Genomic DNA, 8,700 nt, shown 5'->3' with positions numbered 1-8,700 from the left:
GTCAGTGCAGTAGCAAAGAGAGGTGTGGCAAGAGGAGGAAGCCGCACCTAGAAATGTTTTTTTTTTTTAATTGTAAAAAAATTAAATGCAATGTAAATTGATTTCAAACCGCCTTTTCTTTTGGTGAATTCCCCAAATATTTTTAAAGCACTTTTATTATACTTGGCTTGATCGTCACGAAAAATCTGAGGCCTGCTTTTGCTTATATCTCAGCAACTAGACCACTTAGAGACTTTGGGATTTCACAAAATGATTTGCTTAATTTTAAGGTACAACTAAACGCTGAAAAATCAAAATTCTAAAATAAAATTATTATTTTATTTTAGATGGGATGTTTTCCATCCGGTTTGGATGGAAAACACCAAATTTCGTGTAATTTTTTCCATTAAATGTTTAGATGTAAACCCATTGTTACAAATTTTGTTGTCTTGCAACAGTAATGTCAATACTAATCATGATGAAAATTTTGAATCTAGGCTTCTCTGAAGCAAGGTTGAAATGAATTCCCTATCATTGCTCTCATCAATGCCAATAGTCGTTAACTAACGGGGCTCAGCAAAGAGACATATTACGATCTATATCACGAATAACTTGTGTGTTTTTAAACATAAATTAGTTTGGGAAACCTTTAATATTTAAATGATTTTAATTAAATTAGCAAACAAATAAATCCCAGAGAGGAACAAGAATTAATTTTTAGTGCTAACTGATTAAAATTGGCACGTTTCTAGGTTTTTCCTTTTAGTACCGAGCATTAATATGAAAAAATAAGGTGAAGTTTCATGACGGTAAAATTATTCTAGGTCTGAAATACATCTACACTAAAAAGAATTAAATGACAGAATTAAAAAAAAAAAAAAATACTGAGTACTTTTCATAATGCACTCAAAAGGACAAAGTAGCTTTTCTGGGTCAGAAAGGACAATTTCAGTTTTACTAGTTTTCAAAAATTCCAAGAAAATGACACCGCAAACGGAGAAAAGTGCGGTTCTAGTCATTTCAAACCAAACTTTCCCAATAAGAAAAATATGTATGTTTCAACACTCAAATTTATGACAGAAAGCTAAATAATGATAAGAAATTCTCTTCATGACTTGAGCTGCACTTTTCATCGTTTGTCGTATCATTTTCTTGGAATTTTTTGAAAACTACAGGGATACTTAAATTGCCCTTTCTGACATAGAAAGTTATTTTGTCCTTTTGAGTGCAGTATGAAAAGTGCTTAGTATTTTTTTTTTTTTGAGCAATCACATAGCTTATTGTTCTCATTTGACTGTTTTGAATTCCTATGATTCCCCCCCCCCCGCCTCCCTTTGCAGCACCACCGTCGACCGGCCCATCCCGATGCTTCTCCTCTAGCAAAAACAGTCTTCAGGTTGCGTCCATATCCTACAACCACGCGTACACATACACACACCTACACACAAACATACATACATACACACCTACACACACACACCTGCACATACGCATACCTACACACACATACACACACTCCTACATACACACACCTAAACACACAAATACACACACACCACATGCCTGCACACAGACACACTCGTCATTGCGAAAAACATAATTTGAATTCCAAATGTCAAAATTCAAATTAATTTTTAATTCTTTTTTCAATTCTGTAATTTTTCTAATTACAGGACGACGTAATACTAAAGGATTATTTTTACTATTCCAAAATTAACTTCGTTTCAATCTTCTGTCGTGATGAGCATTCGTACTTCAAATACTTAACTTTTAAAAATATCTCAAGTTAACTAAGGGTTTACAGCATTCGAAAGGATTAAAGAACATAATAATGCTCCTTCTACTATTTCTTACCCTGAAACAGATGGCTTTTAATCATTCCAATGCTAAAATTGTTGGAAGTCACTTTTAAAACTCCGGAAAGGATTATAGAAAAGATCCCGACGCTCTTCCTGTTATTAACGTATTCACTAATAGCGTACATAATCCTATCTCTTTGTTTGAAGTTTGTTTGGTTTGCGAAGAGGGAATTACGTTGGAGGTATTGTTATTAATAGCTTGCGTGTATGCAGATCAAAGAGTAAGTGGAGGGAATTAGGAGGACTAGCCCCAAGAAATTGGTTGTTCAGATATTGTGCTTTAAAATTTTGTATTGCGTTGGAGGAGTATTGTTTTCTATTTTAGTTAAAGGAAAACTAGATATTGTTCTAAAAATGGTAAACAGGATTTGTTTTTACCCTTCTACTGCCCAAATTATTGATTCCCGCAGAAAAAACTATTTGTTGCCCAGAAAATTAAAGAATAATGCATTTAACACATATAAAATGGATTTCTGTTCTTAAATTAAAAAAAAAAAAAACAGAAAAAAAAGGTTTGTGAAATTGTGACTGAAATATTAACTTATGTCACTACCAGCAACCTAAATGTAAAGCAGCAATATTGCGCCACATAAGTCATACTGGTCACCACGGGCATAATGCTCCAATTGCGAAATATAATATTGAAATTTGGTGTGACTTCAGTGTCTTGGTCAAGCAGTAGAGTGTTAATTAAATCCCTTTTCTTGTGGATAAGTTTTAGCTGGAACTTTGTTATGTGATACCTTATATCCACCATCTCCCTACCTAATCGGCACAAAGCCTTAGGATTAGCTTAAATGGTATCTGGGTAGCTGTCATTTAGGCCTTGATTCTTGGCCCGCACGTAGCAGGAGGGTACAAGATGGACTTCATCCCAGAAAACAAGTTTAACGAAGTTTTTTTTTTCCGTTAGGGAAAGAAAAAAGATATTGAAATATGGGACACTCTTTTAAACTTACCCAAATTCTTTCTAGTCGCGAACGAAAGAATATCGCTTCTGGTTTTAAACATTTTCACTCCCCTCCCTCTTTCTAAATGCGGTTAGGATCAATTCCAAAGTTTAGGATATGCTTTTGTTTACTGTCCCCAGCTTGAGTTTTCTAATAGATATGACCTACATAAAAATGTGATTGCAAGTGAACTATCTTGGCCCCCAAACTTTGTGCTTGTAATGACCCTGGCTGTTTTTTATTTATATTTTTGTTTTAATGAAGGATTTTCTCTCCTGAACATTTGTTATTTTACGGACTGTTTTTGTAGTATGACTCTGACATTGATCATGTTGGGAAAAAAAGGGGGGGGGGGAGAGGGTACTTGGGTTGTACAGCATCTCTGCATATGCTACGGCCAAGCACCCGCCAAGAATGATACACCCAAACAGAAACTAAGAGTACAAAGGGTATATCAGATGTGGTGGTAATTCCTAAAATGGGGCACCTATGTATTTTTTTTATACATTCGACACCTACGGAGAATGTCGGAACTGGTTATGTAAAACTTAATACTTTGTTTTGTGACTAGAAACAGTAGTGTCAGTCGCAGTCGCAGAGGTTGTGGGTGTTTGATTCTTTCAACAGTTAAGATTGTTTTGTACAGCGCTTTAACAATGAAATTGCATCCCTCTTATACGTTGAAAATGATAACTTTACAAGTTATAATTTGCTCTGTGTTAATGTTAAGTAGGAGAATATGGGGCAAACTGAAATAGTTAAGGTAACTTACTCTTTTTAAAATGAACAAATTGGAAATTTGTTTTGAAAATTGCGGTACATGAAGAAAGAACAATGTTTTTTTAAACTTGCATTGAAACATTATTTTTAATTTTTGGCTCTAAATTTTTACCTTAAAAAAAAAGTGGAAATATTTCTTTTTTTATGGGGCAAAGTGAAAAACAAATTATTTTTCTAATAAAATATTTGCTATTTAATAATTAATAATATGTACTTTTGGTCTAATGGGTGAGTAAATAAAATAATGAACGAAAAAAAATAAGTACATAATGAAACGAATGAATAATTAAGAAAAAATAAATGAGTGAGTAAAATAGTGAATCAATAAGAAAATAAATGAATCATTAAATGAAGGAATGCTAATAAACTACCTAATAAATGATTACGTAAAGTGATTAAATAAATAATTGAATACGTAAGCGAAATGAACTATGTCACCTTACCCCGCAAGCACTTGACTAATCTTATAAACTATTTAAAGTAAGAACTTTATCATTTTATAATAGAAAACATTATTTTTTATTTAATGCAAAATATTACAAAATGAATATCAATTTTTAAAAATTGTTTGTTTTGTTATGAGCTTTGTCTTCTGAGATAACTTTTTCCTGACAAACATAGTCTACATAAGGTACTAGATGGTTTAAATATTCCCAAATAGGCAGCGCTAAAAACAGTAAATATTTTACCATTTCACTTTGCCCACATTCCCTCCTCTACGTGTTTTGTAGTATTTATTTGATTTCAAGAATAACTAATGCATGTGATTAAGAATGAAAATCGGGTTGGAGAAGTGTGCACTATAGGTTAGGGCACAATATCGAGCAAAATACGTAATATGGGGTGAAGCAAGTTTCATTTCTTCAGAGCAGAAAAAATGGGAAAGTGTGAGTGAACGGGAAAATCAGCTTTAAATGATCAAGAGATTGGCAAAAATGCCTCAAATAGGCTCTTATAGACTCGCTGGTAACAAAAAAAAAAAAAAAGTTAAAATCTTGTTTGATGCTTAAACTGATGTGACTTTAATCTCAGAATCGTTCATTTTTTTAAAAAAATTCGCTTAGCTTTATTATTTTTTCTTAATCATGTCAGTTGTAGGTGACAAAAAAAAAAAAAGGTATTCCATATTCGGTGTTTTTATTCTATGTATTGAGATATAACCGTTACACTTAACAAGATAAAAAGTGTGCTAGCACCACCACGCTAAAAATAACCAAAAACTAATCAGTATTAATTTTAATCGGAGCCATTTGTTTACTTAATTTCATTTCATTCCTTGCTTTGCATTTTGAGTTTTTCTGTCCTCAGAAAAGTGTTTACCACTTACAAATCAACCAGTAAACACACCTATTTTTCAAAAATAATCAAACTATGCTCAGTACTGCTTAAAATGTGTAATGCTAACGAAATTTCATGCAGGAAAATTTTCATTTATTCGATTTCTATCATGCTAACCGATATGTGCGAAATAGTCACGTTCAAACTGACTACAGGTACAGTGTGTACTAGAAACAATTGCAACATCGAGATATATGTAAATGTAGCAAATAATTCCATTTATTCATCAAGCAAGTACTTTTTATGTAAAATATTATTCTTCCAACCGCAATTTAAATGATTAACTTCCGAATTAAGCAAAGCGGAATAACAAAATATTCCCCTTTCCTAAGCCATATAAATATATGATGAACTGCCCCAATTTCTATTTTACTTCCGATTTAAAACTATAGATGGCAGGACAAACAAGAATACCTTCTTTATCTCGCGATACTGGTTTTTTAAGTGTAATTTTGCGAAATATAGCAGAAAAATAAAATTTTTATTTTTCGCAAAAAGCGCTGAAAAAAAGTCTTTAAAATAAAGCATCATTTTTGAAACTTGATAAGGTGTTAAGGAAGTAATGGCGTACCCATATATATATATAATGCTCTGGATATAGGATAAAAATATTAAATATATTATTTATGTGAAAAAAAGCGAGAAAGTGAATGAAACTATTTTGAAAGATGACCTTGGATTATAATTCTGATAGTACTCCAGCATGATAAAGAACGTTTATCGAAGTTTCATGATTTTGATCGTTTTGCTTACTATCGTATCAGTTGCAGATACAATATCAAACGTTTCTAACGCGTTTTTAATGTGTATCACTATAGTTGGGGCAACCTTACATAATAGCGTATTGATTACGCAGATATTTAGGACAGCATTATGACGTGTTTCCAGGTTAGAATTTCCCCAACTATACGTGGTGACAAAAAGAAATGTACAAAAGTACAAAATTGTAAATTGGTCCCCTTAATTTTTTGTAAAAACTCCACTTTCCTCCTGTTAAGCGATTTCGACCCTTTTCAAATCGACTGCACGAATCAGTTGTTTTTCTATCGAACTTCAAAAAATCTCATTAACAGAGAATATACTGTAAAATACATTGCAATTTTCATAGAACGTTTTAAAACTTTAAAATGCTTATAAAATCTTCCAGTTTCACTAGATGCACACATTAAATAATTTTTAAAGAAATAAACGTGGCTATTTTTAGTACTTTAACATTAAAAGGTTTTTTATTTTAAAACTCTGAAGTGAAGAAAACCTTTTGTACATTCGGTAAATATATACTAAAATATATTTTTTTTAAAAACTAATTTGCCTATCTAATAGTCTAAGAGCCCATGAGTGCCAGGCTTACGTCATAGTAAAAAGGCTCATTTTTTTTTTTTTTTTTTTGCGTAAGGACATCACAGCAAGCAAGAAATGTTCACTATTAAATTAGCTGAGTCGCGCTGGCTTTGGCAGGAAACAGGTAGCAAAGGTGCGTAAAATTGCTGCAAAAAGATAAACTTCATAGATTCATTCCTTGTCATGTGACCTGGTGGTCCCCATCCGACCATCTCCGATTTGGAGGACGTTCTACAAAAGGGCAGACATTCTTTTGAAACCAACCTAAGCAAATTTTCAGCTTCCAGGACACAAATCACGAGGATCTAGGATACCTCAAAAAGAAAAGAAAAAGTGGGCTCCAAAATGGCCTCCAAATTTGTACAGGTGAGTTTCGAAGGCATATCTGCACACCTCTATAAAAGTTCATTCAAATCGGAGATGGTCGGGTGGAGATTTCGAGGTCCCTTGAGGTAGCGAGAAGCAAAGGTATGTAAGTGGACGATTTCAAGTTTGAGGAAAAACGCGTTTAAAGATAACATCCTAGGTAGGATTTCATTGAATTTTTTTTCTAAATCATGATGTATGGCAGCAACTACCATACTAGTACCATCTCTTGCCCCGAGATAGAGGACAGGTTCACCTACCATGTGTACTGGTTATCTTCTAATTTTTAATTTTGACACTTACATCCCTTTACTTCTCACTGACTCACTTGACATAGACTGAGTCTGTTTTTGTCGCAACTTTGCTACCTGTTTCCTGCCAAAGCCAGCGCGACTCGGCTTAAATGATTGCGAACCTTTCTTACCTGCTGTGATGTCCTTACGCAGGAAAATTTTGTGCCTTTATACTATGACGTAGGTCTGGCACTCATGGGCTCTTACTCTATAAGTTTAGTGCGAGGAAATTTTGCCGCGGAGTCGGAGGGAAAATGACTGATTCCGGAAAATTTCGAACCTTCGACTCAAACTCCGACTCCTTAACATCAAAATCAGTCCGGCTCCGCAAGCACTGGCAGAGTTGCGGACTTTGAGAGAAAATGACTGACTCCGACTCTTAGAACTTTAAACTTACGAGTAACGAAACAGACTTCTTTACTCTGAAATTAGTCCGACTCCTCAGCGTTGCATTATCTCCACACAACTGCGGCATCTATAATTTATTTTAAAACTGTAAGAAATGATGCAATGCGCGAATGAATTATTTATTTATTTGTAGACTTATTTATTGCACAAGAAAACTTTTTTTTTTTTTTTTCAGTGCTGACATTTTGAAGGTTTACCGATTTGGGAGTTTCTTAGGTCTTTAGAGACTTGGACTTGGACATGCATTTAAAGAGTGTGCTAAAAGTTCGTGGAAAATGATTTGTTTCTCATGTTTGTTTCATGGCCATTTTCTTTCTAGTAGTGGTACAAAGTATATTAAAATGTTTTTAAGATTGGTTTATGATTACGAAATTTAAACAGGTATTTAAATGAAATGAAATTACTGTTAAGTATGTTTCCTGCATCCTTGGTGTCATCCAAACCGAAACGAGGGTAACTCAATAAAGGTTTAAAATTCCTTATTAATGAATACATAATTAATTATTCAATTAATATTGAATTAATAATTTTGATATATGCTTAATTATTTAATTAATACTTTTAATATATAATTAATTACTTAATTAATTTTAATGTGATTATTTTTTTTAGTTCATTATATTTATTAATAATTTTGTTTAAACCTTTAAACCTTACAAGTTTCAAATGTATTTATTTTCAAAATAAAACAAGAACCAAAAAAACCAACAAACAGAAAATTGTTATCAATGTTTTAAAGATTGGTTTATGATTATGAAATTCAAACAGGTCATTAAATAAGATGAAGTTAGTGTTAAGTATATTTCCTGCTTCCTTGGTGTCATCCAAACCGAAACGTGGCAAGATTGTTAACTATAGACGTTCAAAAATTTAATAGAAAGTATCTTACCACAGCCTTAGAATGGGTTCGTATTGTCAACCGATTTAAAAACTTTACTCCATAAAGGTTTAAAATAATTCCTTATTAAATAAATACATAATTAATTATTTATACTTAATAATTTTAATATATTAATAATTATTTAATTAATAATTTTAATACACTATTAATTATTTAATAATTAATTTTAATATACTATCAATTATTTAATTATTAATTTTATATTTAATTATTTAATAATTTTAATAATATTAATTATTTAATTTACAGTCAACCCTCGTTTATCGCGGTTAATTCGTTTCAGACTTTACCGCGAAGTAGGATTCTGTATTTATAAACCGAATATTTTCCTTATTAGAGCACATAAAACTTACTTACGACTATTTAAATAGGTTTTTAAGATAGAGCACCCTAGACATAACAGCACCCTTAGCCACCATTAAATTCGTAGTATTCAATATATTACACAAAATAATACACTAAACTAAAAAGATATCACGTCGTTA

Source organism: Uloborus diversus, chromosome 6 (genome assembly GCF_026930045.1).
Source record: "Uloborus diversus isolate 005 chromosome 6, Udiv.v.3.1, whole genome shotgun sequence".
Classification (NCBI taxonomy): Eukaryota; Metazoa; Arthropoda; class Arachnida; order Araneae; family Uloboridae; genus Uloborus; species Uloborus diversus.
Note: the sequence above shows the minus strand (reverse complement) of the source record.